This window comes from Chelonoidis abingdonii, chromosome 2, assembly GCF_003597395.2.
Source record: "Chelonoidis abingdonii isolate Lonesome George chromosome 2, CheloAbing_2.0, whole genome shotgun sequence".
In the NCBI taxonomy this organism is placed as follows: domain Eukaryota; kingdom Metazoa; phylum Chordata; order Testudines; family Testudinidae; genus Chelonoidis; species Chelonoidis abingdonii.
The window spans coordinates 24,206,860-24,223,518 of NC_133770.1; the positions used below are offsets into that span (position 1 = coordinate 24,206,860).

A 16,659-nucleotide genomic window follows, 5' to 3' on the forward strand; every position below is an offset into this window, starting at 1 on the left:
CAGAATTTCTAGATTGTATTTTGACCGTGTGCACGCTATCTTGCCTTGGTTAATGTACATTCTCTCTAACTTCCTGATCCTGTAAAAGCTCATTGCAGAGTCATGGCCTAACACTGTGATCTAAAAACTAATATATAAATAATAAACAAGAATGTGCTTTAAATTTATTATAATAAATGGAAAAAGACACAAACAGCAACTCCAGCAGACACCACTAGAGTTCTCCTTTTCCCAAATATCCCTCGCACCATCCTAAACCCTGTTTACCCCAGAAACCTTAACTGTGGACAGACAGAGGAGGAGAGGGAGAGAATATTCAGACACAATAAAACTCTGAGGGGGAAAAAATATGTGGAAGGAGGAGGCAGCAGAGGCCTAGGAAAGCGATTGAAAAGTTTCCCCGGCTTAACTTCTCCCTCCCCTCCCCCCCTTCCAGAAGCAGCAGCAGCAGCAGCACAAGGTGAGAGAGACTTTCGAGTCTGGGGAGGAGGGGTTCGTGTGCGGAGGGAGGGGGGGCTTGAATTTACAGCCCTGCGGATGATGTTTCTGTTTCTGTCTCTCTCCCCCTGCCTTTGGGGTGAGGAGACACCGTGTCTCGTGCTGGGTGGATTTTTTTTTTTTAAATATGATGGAGGATTATAAACATGGCGCCTTAAAAAAAAAAAAAACCCTACAAAATCTGTACAGTGATCCAAGGCGATGGGGGCAGGGAAAGGGCTGCTCAGTAGGGGAGGGGGATCCTGCCTGGGGAGGTGGCAATAATAATAATTAATAAAATGTGGGGAGCTGCGGGGGGGACACGGTAGGATTTTGTTTGTTGTTGGGGTGGGGGGAGGATAATTTCCCAGCCAGCTTCGAAATCGAGCAGGGAAACTGCGAGCGCGGAGGGGGGGATATTAACTATTATTTATTCTCGTTTACAAAGCGCCCCCCGCCCATGGGCTTCAGCTGCAAAGGGCTGGGATTGCGCCGCCCCCACACTGAACTTACAATAAATAACCTGGGGCGGTGCAACTGGGGAGGGAAGGAAACGGGGGGGCACGAGAAATCCTCTCCCGAATCTTCCACGAGGGCCTGCGGGGAAGCCGGGGCCTCGAGTGAGAGGAGAGGCCGACCGGGGTGTGGCGCAGGCCAGCCACAGCCCCTACCCCCCGCCCCGGCTCACACGCAAGGCGCCTGGTTTGCCCCCGGCCCCGCCTGTGTCCGTCGCTGGGGTTGTGCCTGCTAAGAGACGGGGCTTGGGCCGGACAATGGCAGCTGCTCTTCAGGCTTGTCTCCGAAGGAGCGACACGGGGCGGGGGGAATAAACTCCTGTAGGGGGCACATTGGGGGGGCGAGGGCTGTATCCCCACCTCCCCCCGAAGGGCCTACGCTGGGGGGGAGCGCCCCCCGAGTTTCCCCCGGAGGGTAGACGAGGCGGGGAGGTCGATATTCCCTCTCCCCCTGTAGTGCAGACGCTGGGGGGGAATATCCCCAGTTCCCCTCCTAGGGCAGACCCTGAGGGAGGGGCAGCGATACTTTATCTCCCCCCTTAGGGCAGACATGGGCAGGGAAGGTGCATGTTACACCCTCAAACTGTCTCCTAAAGGAGGGACTGGGGTAGGGGTGGGGTTACATCCCCTTGCTCCCCCTAACAGGAAACAGGCCCTTTGCTCCCTAAGCCCCTGCTGGCCAGACGCTCATCAGCCCCAGGCAGCTCCTCCCCCATTTTCACTTTCCTTCCCCTCCTGCTGGATGGGTTTCTTCCTCCCACAGTGTCTGCTCTAGCTCTTTTGGGGTAGTAGAGCCCCGGGGAATTGGCTCTGGTTTCCCATATGTGAGGAGAAGCTCACCCAGCCACCTGCAGGGCCAAATCTTTGTGGATCTCCCTTCCTCCCTCTTCAGAAATAATTTACTCACTCTCCTCACCTGAGAAGTGTTACTTGAAACTTGACAGCCCTGGTTCTAGGGAATTTTGAAATATTTTTTTAAAAAACTTAATTTCCAAATTATCTTCAGCCTCCCACTGCATTGACTTAAGTGGTGACTCTACTTCTGTCTCAAAGATTTGCCAGAGGACTCTCCAGGTTTCCTTCCCTTTTTTATTTTTAAGTTTAAGAGGTGAAAGTGTGCAAGGAGAAGCAAATCTTTATGTAGTATGGAAAACAGAAATATAGTGGGGTATTTCATTACGTTTTCCTGGCTCTCTCTTAGTTTGAGACACAAGTCAGTATGTCGAATAGTGACATTAGAGACTTGGGGAAACTTTGTGTGACGTTTCTGAGCTCACAGTTTTTCTCAGTGATTTTCAGGGACAATCTGTCATTAAGTGTGTTTGGTCTTGTTCAAATGCAAAGTAGTGAACAGCACTTAAAAGACACTAGTAATAAAGAACCAGGCTTGAGAAACCTAAAAACGTACTGAAAAATCAAATATTGAGTACAGTGCTGGGTATTGTATAATTCAGTGATAGTGTGACATTTTAACAACTCAGAATAGTCTCTTCCTCTCACATTTCACTGATTGTATTACTTGAAAAATGTAATAAAATATTTTTTAAAATATCCTACTGGAATGGAGAGGACAAGAAGAAGGTAGAAAATTTCTCCCCCCTTTGTGAAGCCTGTTTTTTTTAACTTTATGGTGTTCCTTTGTAGGAAATTCCTTGAGGGGAATCTCTTACACAACTAGGGTTGGGGGCCAGAAAAAGCAATTTGTGGTTCAGGTTGCAATTTCTTGAGGTTTTTCTTGTCCCTCATCTTTCAGCACAAAGGACTGGGTCTCTTTTCCTACATTTTAAACACAATTTTGTTATCAGCCATTCTGAGCATGTTACAGAAAGTCTTTAGGGAGGTAAAGCATTTGCTGACTGCTGTTTTATATAAGAAGTGAAAGTATATTCAGAATAATTCCCTGCATGGGTTCAAGTTTAATCCTAAAATTTCTATAGCTAAATAAATTATTGTTGTGTTGACTGGATTTTTTTGATGGAGGTTTCAGTAACTCACAGGGTTTTAATGTTATTTTAGCATTTAATTTTTTTGGTCATAAATTTTAATCTATGTTCAGAGTGACTGAACGAGTTATCTGATGGCTGCTTTGTTGATTGTGGTATTTATTGGTGGTCAATCTGTGGACAAAATTCACTGTCAAATATATGTACATCGCTTGATATAAAATTGTATGAAATTAAATTCATTGATATTAAGCTATAACTGTTGACGCTAGCAGTGAATTTTACCCATGAAATTTCAGATTTGTGAAAAATTACTCCACGGATGCGTGTTTCATTTTTAGAGTTTAAGTTCCTGAACCAGTCTAGATAGATGATTGTTCTTCAGCAAGGATTGTGTTTATATTCACGTATTTTGGGGCTAATTCCTTTCCCTCCATATACTCAGTAAATGAATAGTAGTTTGTGTAGAGTAGAGTTTCTGTTCAGTAATTTCTCCTGGTTGTAACTTTTTTTCCTTCTGGTACATAATGTGAGATTTCTTTTAGTCATTCTCCTTGCAATGAAGGTTTATCAGCTTATCAATACTAATTAACATTTTTTATTCCACAAGCTGACTTCATAAGAATTATGGTTAATGTGTCCCCTTTTGTCTGGGTTCCTCTGTTGTCCTAAGTCAAGAGTGCAATCTGAAGTTATTTCTTTTACAAGCATTTCAAAGCGGTGGATTTTTCAAGAGTCCCAGAAGGTAGTCAGAATTGAACACTCTATGGAGCGTGGTGCCCTGGGTACTTTGGCAATGCTACGTGTCATCTTTTATGTAGTCCATACATCTTAGTTTGTCAGGGTTGCTTGTGCTAACAATTGTGAACAAAGACGGTAATGGCAAGATTGTTTTTGTCAGGTTCTCGAAGACTTTTGTTAATTTGGATCTATACTTGATTCCTAAATGAGTTACTTATTGTTCTATAGTTAGATCTGTCAGTTTATCTTATAAACTTTGCAGGCCATATTTTCCAGAGTCATGAGTTTGTGAAGCAATGTGTCATTTTGGAGGGAATTTTCTAGTGAAATAAGTCTTGGGGAAGTAAGTCTTTCTGCAAGAGGCTTGTAATCCAATGAAATTTATTTTTTAAAATATTAAATCAATTTTTTAAAAGCTGGTGAAAAATGCACTTTTGCAGTCTGTGTTGCAAAATAAGAGTGTAAATTATATTTTATTTTAAATCCAATTTTAAATTGTTTTAAAATGTTACAAATTAAAAGGTCCAGCCCTGGAAACACTTACTACTGGTATAGTATATGTAACTGGGAGTAGTCTGATGATAGTGAGACGTCTCACATCATATAGTAAGCACTACAACCCCTACTCTGCACAGGTGGACCTTACATCTATACTGAGTCCTTTGGATGTCAGGGGTCTTCTAAGTGCATCTCATGGCAGAATCAGATGTTATATCTGCTGATGTTTGTGAGATTGGGCTTTAAACTAGATATAAATCTTCTATTAGAAGCAGTGGCTTTTGTTGATTTCAGTATGACCAGTACTACATCCTAAATTATGTGTTAGCTATTACTTTGAATGTTGAGTTTTAAACCAGAATGGGTTTTTTCATGCAGAGCTATTGACAAGTTATTTTTAATATGAAGCCAAGCAAACTCTTGACTATATTACAGATTCTTAGTAATGTCCTAGTTACAAAAGAAGTGAATAAACTTCTGGTTATTTAATCAAGATGTTTAAATGGATATCTAAAACTATGCTAACATGTAGTTAGATTTGTGTTTGATTTTTTTTTTTGTGTCATTGCAAGATTGCCCCACTCCCTCCCCATTAGTTAATGCTTTCCTTAAATTGCAAACAATTAAGAGTTTGAACTAATTTAAAATAATAAAGTTGTGCAGTGCTGAAACTTGATTCTATTTTAGTAACATCTGATTTTTGTTTTTCTTCTTTGAGAGCAGCATTCTTTAGGCTGCCCACAAAAGCACAGCAGGAATAGTGGAGAGATGCTCTGACACACCTATGAACTCAAATCAAAGGTCTAATTTTAGGCCTAGCAGCCTTAGTAACATCCCTTTAGAGTCCAATCTTGCAGTTATCTGTGCAGGTAAATCCCAGTGAAGTTGCTGAGAATTTGTATACAGAATGATTGCAAGATCTAGTAAAGGAAACAAGTTGATTATTTTTTCAGTTTCTCCTTCCTTTACCATTTTTCAGAATTGCAGTTCTTGTATTCTTTTTTGTAGATACCTATATCTTTATCTACAGTAGTAGAGTGGAATTTTAAAAGAAACTGAAACTGTTGGATGCAATTGCAGGAGAATAATACAAATGATTCCAAAATACAAAGAAGTAATTTATTTTATATAAGCAAGAGAATATTTTAAACTTTTTATTTTGCATATATTCTGAACTTGTTGCACAGAACCAGATGAATAATTCAAAAAGACTTTCTGCATGATCACAGAAAATCGTTAGGTACCTACACAAACAGGGATTCATACTAAAGTATATGTTTGGGGTTTATTACCTTAAAATTAGCCAATTTATCATAGTACATTTTTAGTTACAAATTCTGGAGTCTACTGGTAGGTGTAGGATTCAGAAGTGGCATGCTTGAAATTAGATTTTGTACTTTGGTCTCCTGGACTTACAGTATGACACCATTATCTGTTCTTTTTAAGAGAGGTTGATGGGAGCAGGGTGGAACAATTAATGGTAGGCTGTACTTAGTTCACAAATCTTAGCAAAATAACTCTTATCTTCCAGCAATAAGTTTTACTGGATCTTGTTAGAGTTGCAATAAAGTGAAACAAAATGGAGTTGAGAGACTGACTAAAAGCTTAAAAATAACGAAGTAATATGCCATAATAGTAAGCTGAAAGAAAAGTAAATCAAATGAAAAAGATGAAAAATATAGCTTTAACTCTGTTTTGAAGAATCTGAATTTTTGGACAAGATAGTTTTATTATTTGCTGTCTAGTTGTCTAATCCTTCTAGTTTTCTATGAACAATCCTCATGCTTATTTTGTAGCAGAAAGTTTATTTTTGGACATAGAAGATGTGTTATCAGAAACTCAAGGAGTAGTAGCCAAGTCTGCACAGAAGCTTAAGTTGAATTTTATTACCTTGTTTTTCCTTTCTTTGTTAATAAAGGAAAACCACAGGAATAGCGTGAGTTTGACTCCACAGCATGAGAGAGATTTTAGGGAACAGCAGATGTTCACACTTATTAATACTTTAGAAGAACATTTTAACCCTGAACAGTTAGTTTTCAAGTTCTGCTAAGTTCTGCTCTCTTAAGTGATATTTGTGATAACTGTAATTCTCCTATGATTCACATTGTGGGATCAATCCTGCAATATATTGAGGTACTCATCTGAAAGGTGTTGAGTTACTATTGGAGAATTGAGCCCTTTTTCTTTTTTTGCTGTTAACGGTGAGTGAAATTCTAGCTTTAATAAAGTCAGTGCCAAAACTTCCTTTGACTTCAATAGGGCCAGGATTTAATTTAACGTGTTTTTGTTTAATTGTCTTTTCAGTAATCAATACAAAAGATTCATGTCTCAATAACTAATTGTAATTCTCAGAGAGTTTGCATTCACAACAAAGAGGACATATTCACAACCAAAGGAACTGCATATCATAAAATATAATCACAGGGCACTGTATTATAATAATAGTTTTCATTTCTGAAAACAAGTAATGGATGATACAAGTGTAATTACAGAGCCCCTGATGCTTCAGAGACTTATACATGTAATCAGTGAACCTAGTCACACTCTTAAAGTTAAACATGTATAAAAGTTTGCAGGATTGGGGCCATACTTAATACAAAAATCTGTGTATTTATAACTAAAGTAATATTTTAAAAGCTTTATATGCAACTAAAGTACTATAAGAAAATGACATTAGTTTTTGTTTGTTTGTTTTTTACTTTTATGAGATGACATTATCTTCATCTTTAACTACTTTATGTATGTGTTTCCTGGAAGTCTACCTGTAGTAGTACAAATTGTCGCCATGATTCTGAAAAAAATTAAGAACATGGTTAGCTTTAAGCTTGTCAGAGTCCTGTTGAACTAAAGGGGACAACTTACATGATTAAAGTGCATCATGTACATACGTTTCTGCAGGGTCTGCCTATATTTTTACATTTTCAGTCAATTGTATGTTTTCTCTGGCTCATTACTTTATATCTTTATTAGTATCTGCCTTTCTAAATGTTTTATAACCTGTACACATTATACATACCTAGAGTTACATTATTTGTAATTATAGAAAATTAGAAAAGAAAAACTTAATTGGAAATTAGTTAAGATTGAAAATGTGTATCAATGGAGGTTGCCTAACAGTTGGAATTTTTAAAATTTCCATATACTGTCTTCCTCCAAAAACCAAAACACTGAAATGTGGACATTTCATTCATGCCTTCTATTCGTATTTCACTTACTGTCATGCCATAAAAGTTACACATACCAATCGCTTACCACACCTTTTGTTTCCTTATAATTTGTATAAATTCATGTAAAGTTAAGATCATATTACTATGAATATAAAATCCCATTTCCTTTTTAAGGGATTCTATATCCAGTATGCTATAACTAACATATAATTTTCCATTACTTTTTTTTTTTTTTAAATAAGCAGTATAAGTGTTAGTAAATAATGCTGGGAAACTACAGTTGCTTTAGGAAGGAAATTTGACTAGTTCATCACTTGCTCTGCCTTTGTTCACGGCAATTGACCAGAAGTAGCAAACTCACCCCCATGTGCAATCTCAGTTTCATTGGCTGGAAAGTAATGGAGGTGGAAACAAGGCTCCAGCCCTCTCTACCCACCTGCTCTGAGGGAAGAAGGAGGAGAGTACTAGGCACCTGCTCTTCCGCCAGCACTTGGACCAAAAATCTAGGAAGCTCTAACGCATTAGTTCAGGTGGGGAACTTCTTACTCTGTTCCCAGCCTCATTTGGGCCAGGCACAGTCTGGTGAATAAATGTAAAATACCATATAGTCAACAGATTCTGTAATCACAAAGATAGTGCTTTGCTTTTTATTCATAAAAGTATCTTACAGGCTGAACAACGAGTCACACCAGCATACACCTGACTTATAATGTATCCTGGGACTAAACTAGTGTTGAAATCTTTACCATTAATTAAATAGTATAATATTTCTTTTGTATACATCTAATAATGTATAATTTCAGATCACAAGAGGGAATTTCTAGACATTCATGCTTTTAACACTTTTTTTAGGTAGAAAAATAGAAATCATAGTACTTTCTTGGTTTCAGGTAGACTCTTTATAAACACTTTCAGCCTTAATGACAGGTTTCAGAGTAGCAGCCATGTTAGTCTGTATCCACAAAAAGAACAGGAGTACTTGTGGCACCTTAGAGACTAACAAATTTATTTGAGCATAAGCTTTCATGGGCTGCAGCCCACTTCATCGGATGCATATAGTGGAAAATACAGTAGGAAGATATATATGTGTGTGTGTGTATATTCACAGAGAACATGAAAAAATGGGGGTTGCCATACCAACTCTAACAAGACCAATCAATTAATACACTAATCAATTTATACACCCTCAATTATTTCTTCTCTAAATTCACATCAATTCCACATGCCCTACGCTCATTTAAACCCCCAATGCACTACANTCTACCAATGTGACGTATGCCATCATGTGCCAGCAATGCCCCTCTGCCATGTACATTGGCCAGACCGGACAGTATCTAGGTGAAAGAACAAACGGACACAAATCAGATGTCAAGAATTATAACATTCAAAAACCAGTTGGAGAACACTTCAGTCTCCCTGGCCACTCAATTACAGACCTAGAAGTCGCAATATTACAACAAAAAAACTTCGAAAACAGACTCTAACGAGAGACTGCTGAATTGGAATTAATTTGCAAATTGGACACAATCAGACTAGTCTTGAATACAGACTGGGAGTGGATGGGCCATTACACAAAGTAAAACTATTTCCCCTGCTTATTCCCTGCCACCCCCCCCACTTCCTTACCTCTCCTTGTCAATTGCTGGAAATGGGCCATTTTCATTACCACTACAAACAGTTATTTTTCTCTCCTGCTGATAATAGCTCACCTTAACTGATCACTCTCCTTATAGTGTGTATGGTAACACCCATTGTTTCATGTTCTCTGTGTGTGTACACATATATATCTTCCTACTGTATTTTCCACTATATGCATCCGATGAAGTGGGCTGTAGCCCACGAAAGCTTATGCTCAAATAAATTTGTTAGTCTCTAAGGTGCCACACGTACTCCTGTTCTTTTTTCAGCCTTAAGTGTTTCTCAGTTGGGGGCAAGATTCTAAAAGCCTTATGCATTTTGAGTAGCAACTTACTATAGGAGTGGTCCCGTTGATTTCAAAGTCCCTGGATGACTGATATGCCTTTTATTATGATGGCTGCCCCTATTGACAGATCAAAGATTATTACCTTTTAAGGCTTCTAGCTAAAAATAAACTTGAAACATATGTATTGCAAGAAATGTTACTGATAAACTTTAAGAATTTTAAAAATGGAAATGAACAGCTAAGTCAAAGTAAAACTAATACTCAACTATCTTCACAGTTCATACTGTATGAATAACACCCAGTATGGATATAGGATAGTACACATTCCAACAACAACCTGAATTCTGGCACTTTATCCCCACTATTTCAAAACTTCAAAATAGATGGACGCTTGCATCCAACCACCCTACAAAATACATGCTGAATATGAGCTACAAGTGGCTCACCTACCACTTGTGTGGATCTCAGTGCAGAATTGGGTCTTATTTCCCATAAAGAGTTCAGAAACAACACCGTTCCTTCCACCTTGCAATTTTATTCTGAGACAAAGTGCACTTTACCTCATTCACAGTCCCTTTAAATCTCACTGTATCTGCTCTCTTCATCTTCATTTCTTGGTTAGTGAGTGTCATAAAACCCAGGTTAGTACTGTCCCTTTAAATTGATCTGAATGCTGTCTAGGCTTTAGGTCAGTCCTAGGAGCTAAATGCTTGAAGCAGCATTTGGGAAGCTAGATGTTTCATCGTGATTTATTGTTATTGAAGATAACATGGCTCAGTGAAAAATCAATCCTTGAATAGCATCATTTCTGAATAAGAGCGAAATATAAAGTATTTATTCCACCCACAAAAGCTTTCTAAAAACTTCTCTTCCCACCCAAACAAAACAAGGAGGGTGGAGGGAAGAAGAGAGGTACCTTTGCCCTCAGAGGACTTTGTCTCATTGATCAGGGTGATGGGTTTCTTGAAAACTGGTGCAAGTATAAAAACCTTGTGTTTTGTACATTTACTTAAATACAATGGAAAAAAAGTGAGGTAGGGGGAAGATTGCTGTATTTTTATGGACAATTACTTTGAAGGAAAGGCAATAGTTCAAATCACTTCTAGCCATTATGGTCTATACTATTACAGACCTAGGAGTGGATCAGTTCGTTCCTGCTGAGTGATAGGCGCCACCACCAACAATCCAATAACTGCATCTTCCAGTTGTACAGTTCTCACATCCGTGGGAGGCAAGTTTGTAGAAATTTTGGTGGTGCCCAGAACCTGCCCCCTCCCCCAACTCCGCCTCCGCCTGCCTAAGGCTCTGGGCGAGGTTTCAGGGGAGAGGTCTGGGGTGCAGGTCCTGGGCTGGGGATTAGGGTGCAGGAGGGGTGCAGGCTTTGGGAAGGAGTTTGGGTGCTGGGTGCAGGCTCTGGGCTGGGGCACGGGGTGGGTGTGCAGGAGGGGGTGAGGGCTGCAGCTTTGGGATGGAGTTTGGGTGCAGGCTCTGGGCTGGTGGTGGGGGTGTAGGGGTGTAGGAAGGGGTGAAGGGTGAGGGGTGCAGGCTCTGGAGGGAGTTTGGGTGCTGGGTGCAGGCTCTGGGCTGGGGCAGGGGGTGGGTGTGCAGGAGGGGGTGAGGGGTGCAGGCTTTGGGACAGAGTTTGGGTGCAGGCTCGGCTGGGGGTGGGGGTGTAGGAAGGGGGAGGTGGTGCACGCTGGGGCAGAGGATCAGGCTGCAGGGGAATGAGGGTTGGGGCTGAGGATGAGGGGTTCATGATGCAGGGGGGAGGGCTCAGAGCTGGGGCAGAGGCTCAGGGTGCAGGGGGATGAGGGCTCTGGCTGGGGCAGAGGATTAGGGTGCAGGGGGATGAGGGTTGGGGCTGAGGATGAGGGTTTGGGGCGTTGGAGAGGCTCAGGGCTAGGGCAGAGTAAGGGCAGCCTGCCTTGCCATTGGATGGCAGGGACTAGGACCCTGGGGCAGCAGACAGCAGTTCTGCCGGGAGCCGATCTCTGGCAGCGCGAGCAGGCAGGGACTCGGCAGAGGGGGCACGCAGGGGGAGGGGTGGAAGGCAGAGGCTGGGACCCACTCCAGGCAGGGACGCGGTGGGGGGAGACCCACCGGGGCCCGATCCAGGCAGGGCCGGGGGAGAGACCTAGCTCCAAATATTGCTGGAGCAGGGCACCCGGCCCTGAATATTCTTGGAGCCCGGGCACCTCGAGCCCATATAACCCGCCGCCTATGCTCACATCTTTTTATTCTTAGAATGCCCCGAAGTTAATGGGTTTAAAGAAAATAGTTTTAGAAAGAGGCTTTACCCTTCCCCTCAGTTCCACAGGTCACATTCCTGTCAGCCCCCTTTCCACTTCTCTGGCTACTACGGGTTTTCTTTATAGTGTTTCTTGATTGGGGTCAAGCTTTTAGCTCCTATCTGAGTCCAGGCATGAGAATCTAGTATTGCTGTTCACACCTTCCCACTTGGGGAAGCAGGATGAATTAGCGGGAAATGAACTCCACAAATACTGAAAGCAATAGGTCTTCCACCCCATAATAGGTTTCTTCATCTGAGTTGTTTATAATAAAGAGGCAAGATGGGTGAGCTGATATCTCTTATTGGACCAACTTCTGTTGGTGAGAGAGACAAGCTTGGTCCAATAAAAAAATACTATTACGCCCACCTTATCTCTCTAATAGCCTGGAATGAACACGTCTACAACAATATTGTTTATAATAGAGCAGTCTTCCAAAACCCCATTTGCTAGCTCTCTGGAGACAAGTGGCATCAACTTCTGCAGACTCTAAAGGTAGTGCCACAGTGTAGACCAGTGGTTCTCAACCTGTTTACCATTGTGGGCTGCATATTCACCTCTCTATGTATGTTATGTGGTCTGCATGCACACTGTGTGTGTGTGTGTGTGTGTGTGTGTGTGTGTGTGTATATATATATATACATACACACACACTATCTGTAGGGACTTGAGGATGTCACATGGGCTGCAGCTGTGTGCTGGTTGGACTGCAGGTGGTCCATGGGCCACAGGTTGAGAACCACTGGTGTAGACACTACAGTGATGGAGGAGTTTTCTCCATTGCTGTAGTAAATCCATCACTCCCAAGAGGTAGCAGCTAGGTTGACAGAAGTATTCTTGTATTGACCTAGGTGCATCTAGGATGGGGGATGAGTTCTACTTAATCATGTTGCACAGGGTATGAAAATTTTCACAACTCTGAGCAATGTAGCTAGGTCAGTCTAAGTTTTAGGTGTAGGCCAGGCGTAAGCTACTTTTTTTTTTTTTTTTTTTTAAAGGCTTCTACCCTTTGTGGTTGTAAAGAAAACCTTGAAAAATGTGAGCCAAGTGTAATCAGCTGCAGTTAGCAGCTGGTGGGAGAGCAGTTGTTGTTGCACTATGGAGCACTATGTATTTACCCTGCCCAGTTCAAAAGCAGAGAGAGTGAATGCAGTGGCTCCTGAGCCCAGGGGGAGGAGTGAACTCTAGCGATTCTTTCTGAATCCTCTTTCATAAGAACATAGGAATTGCCATAATGAATTAGACTAGCATGCCAGGTAGTACTGTATTCTCTCAGACAGTGGCCAATAGCAGGAAACTCAGTGGAAGACACCAAAAAAATCCCCACAAACCCCCAAAACTTTGCAGTAGGCAGGTATGGAATAAAATTTTCCCTCCAGGGAAAATTTCATTCTGATCCCTAATAGTTTGCTTTTGCCCTGAAGCAGGAGGATTTCTCTCCTTTCCAAAGCTTGTGTATTTTTTAAAATATTTAATCCTTTCTTGGGCCAAGCCGCTTCCCTTCTCATCCCTGAATACTGTTCCAGAACACTCCTGCTCCACTGCCTTGCAGCCTCCTATTGCAGGCCCAGTATCTTCCAGCCCAGTACCACGGTCCTCTCCTGAGGCCAGAAAGAACAGAAGACACCTGGCTTTCATTCAATGTGTGACTGTGTTGGGAGGATTTGAGTTGTAAGTTAATAGCGGAGTATAGTGGTTGTCTGGCGTATGTGAATAAAAGTTTGGAAGTCTGTGTGACAGGAAGAAGGGAAGATTCTGGTGTGAAGTGTACCTGTGTAAGACAGTACATGTGCATGTGTCAAAGAAAAGCGCGTATGAAAGAGAAAGAGGGACAGATTCTCTTTTGATGTAAATTGGTGCAGCTCTGTTGGCTTCAACATCAGTCTACACTAGCAGACAATTTGGTGTGTCATGTGTACCTGCAGGGGTGTGAAATGGGAGTGTGGGGGAAGAGAGAGAGAGCGTGTGTGTGTGTCTGTGAGAGAGAGAATGATTATATGAAGGTAAAGGAGTTAAAAGATCATATATTTTAAATAGTATTCATCAGTGTTAATGTTCACACATGAGCTTAAAACTGAATGTTAATCTCTTCTGCTTTACGAAGTTCACTAGGGACCAATATCTACCACCCTTACTCACATTGACCAGTACTTCACTATGTTGTTTTCTTCATTGTGATTATTCAGTGTGTGATGTGCAGAATCTAGTCCTGTGTTTGGACAATGAAAATTAACTTGTTAGTCCCCCTATCCTAGAACAATGCTGCTGTATTGTGTTGGAAACAGTTGTAAGGAGAATGTTTAAATCAAATACATCTCTTTTCAGTGAAACAGTTTTCATATTTTATTTTGTATTTATTTTAATATATTAGGTTTTGTAAAATTTTAGGCTTGCAGAAGCTTTCAGCCATTTTAATGCAAGTTGTAATGATCCAGCAATTAGGTTGTTTAAAGTTACTGCAGCTAGGTAAGCTACCTAAAGGACGTTGCTGGGTAGTTTAGTTATAAAATCTGGCTTACTGGCTTCTAAATGTCTGTTTTTGTAAGTATTAACTCTTTTTATTAAGTAAAGAAAACAAAACTATATCAATTACAGTGAAATAAAAACACAAAGCTAAGTACAATATAAAGCTATAGTCATATAATATTTTACATTTGTTCACTGCTTTCCATTGCACAAAAATTCAGAAAAGAAAGCAAATAGGAAAGAAAAACAGGCTATATCAAACAAATAGCTTGATTTTTAATAGAGCTGTCAATTAATCACAGTTAACTCACGCAATTAACTGGAAATTAATCATGATTAAAAAACTTAATCGTGATTAATTGAACTGTTAAACAATAGAATACCAATTGAAATATATTAAATATTTTTTTGTTTTCTACATTTCCAAATATATTGATTTCAGTTACAACATATAAAGTGTATAGTGCTCTCTTTATATTATTTTTGCTTAGTAATATTTGCACTTAAAAATGATAAAAGAAATAGTATTTTTCAATTCACCCCAGTACAAGTACTGCAGTGCAATCTCTTGATCATGAAAGTGCAACTTACAAATGTAGGGTTTTTTTGGTTAGATAAATGAACTCAAAAACAAAACAATGTAAAACTTTAGAACCTACGAGTGCACTCAGCCTTAATTTTCATTCAGCCAATCACTATGAGAAACAAGTTTGTTTACATTTATGGAAGATGATGCTGCCCGCTTCTTAATTATAATGTCACCTGAAAGTGAGAACAGGCATGTTGTAGCCAGTGTCGCAAGATATTTACGTGCCAGATGTGCTAACGATTCCTATGCCTCTTCATGCTTTGGTCATCATTCCAGAGGACATGCTTCCATGCTGATGACGTTCGTTAAAAAAATAATGCATTAATTAAAATTTGTAACTGAACTCCTTGGGGCAAGAATTGTATGTCTCCTGCTCTGTTTTACCTGCATTCTGCCATATATTTCATGTTATAGCAGTCTCGGATGGTGACATTTTAAGAACACTTTCACTGCAAATTTGACAAAATGCAAAGAAGATACCAGTGTGAAATTTGGAAAGATAGCTACAGCCCTCGACCCAAGATTTAAGAATCTGAAGTACCTTCCAAAATCTGAGAGGGATGAGGTGTGGAGCATGCTTTCAGAAGTCTTGAAAGAGCAACAGTGATGTGGAAACTACAGAACCCAAACAACCAAAATAGAAAATCAGTCTGCTGGTGGCATCTGACTCAAATGATGAAAATGAACATGCATCAGTCTGCAATACTTTGGATTGTTTTTGAGCAAAACCTGTCATCAGCATGGATGCATGTCCTATGGAATGGAAGTTGAAGCACTGAGGGACACATGAATCTTTAGCGCATCTGGCATGTGAATACCTTGCAACACTGGCTACAACAGTGCCATGCAATCGCCTGTTCTTACTTTCAGGTGATATTGTAAACAAGAAGCAGGCAGCATTATCTTCACATGTAAACAAACTTCTTTGTCTGAGCGATTCGCTGAACAAGAAGTAGGACTGATTGGACTTGTAGTCTGTCAAGTTTTACATTGTTTTATTTTTGAATGCAGGGCTTCTTTTGTACATAATTTTGCATTTTTAAGGTCAAGTTTCATGATAAAGAGATCGCACTACAGTACCTGCATTAGGTGAACTGAAAAATATATTTTTTTTTACAGTGCAAAAATTTGTAATAAAAAATAAAGTGAGCATTGTACACTTTGTATTGTGTTGTAATTAAAATCAATGTATTTGAAAATTTAGAAAACATCCAAAAATATTTAAGTAAATGATATTCTACTGTTGTTTAACAGCGTGATTCTGGATTTTTTTCTTCAACAGCAAACATATAATATTTTAACAAATCAAGCATATGAATTTTTGAATTTAGTTAAACATTCACATTTTTTTAAATCGAGCTTGTTTTTGGTAAAATTGTTGACTAAAATAGTTAAATGAAATATTTGAAAAAAAAAAAAAACAAACCAAAAATTAAATCTACTGTGTCAGCTAGGTCAACATGAGAAACTTGAAATATTGGCTTCTCCAGCTAACTCAGTTGTCTTCACTTCACTTTCCTGTTTGTTCGTAATCTGGAAAAGAAAAACAAGCTGTCCTGCTTTTTCAGGTCCCAAACGATTTCTCAGTTTGGAATGAATTAGTCCAAAGGAAGAAAGTATTCTTTCTACACTGGCAGAAGAAGCTACTGCTGTTAAAAGTGAGATTATCACTTCAACAGACTCTGAATCCAAGTGCTTAAGTGACTTCTACTAGTTCACTGGTGTGACTTTCTTTAAAGCATCATCAGCAAACATATATTTCTTGAATGGTTCCTATTCCCAGACTGGGTCTCTTTTTACAGTCTGCTGCCATTATAGGTTTTCCCTTCTAATGAGATAATGGTATGGTAGATCTCAAATCAATGAAGGCTACACTCAGAAAGACCTCAAGACTTCTGGCATATGCTGCTCAAACAGTTTCACTTTTGTTTCTTCTGTCCCTCCCTTCTCACATGTATCTCCAGACTTCTCCTTGTCCAGATCTATTCCGCCCCCAACAATCTCCTATTCATTGAACTTTTTGAAAATTTGCACTTTTAGAGAGCGATAAG

The 16,659-nt window shown here is 40.1% G+C and overlaps 1 protein-coding gene across 2 annotated transcripts in view; it reads left to right on the forward strand.

Moving 5' to 3' along the window:
• Positions 1-221: 221 nt before the first annotated feature.
• Positions 222-16,659, forward strand: part of ZMYND11 (zinc finger MYND-type containing 11) — a 146,164-nt gene continuing 129,726 nt past the window's right edge. The window contains exon 1 of one of the 2 annotated variants that reach the window (XM_075062205.1): positions 222-460. The gene's annotated coding sequence lies outside the window, so the exon portion shown is untranslated. The remainder of the gene's footprint in view (positions 461-16,659) is intronic. The other variant, XM_075062206.1, reaches the window with a different exon arrangement.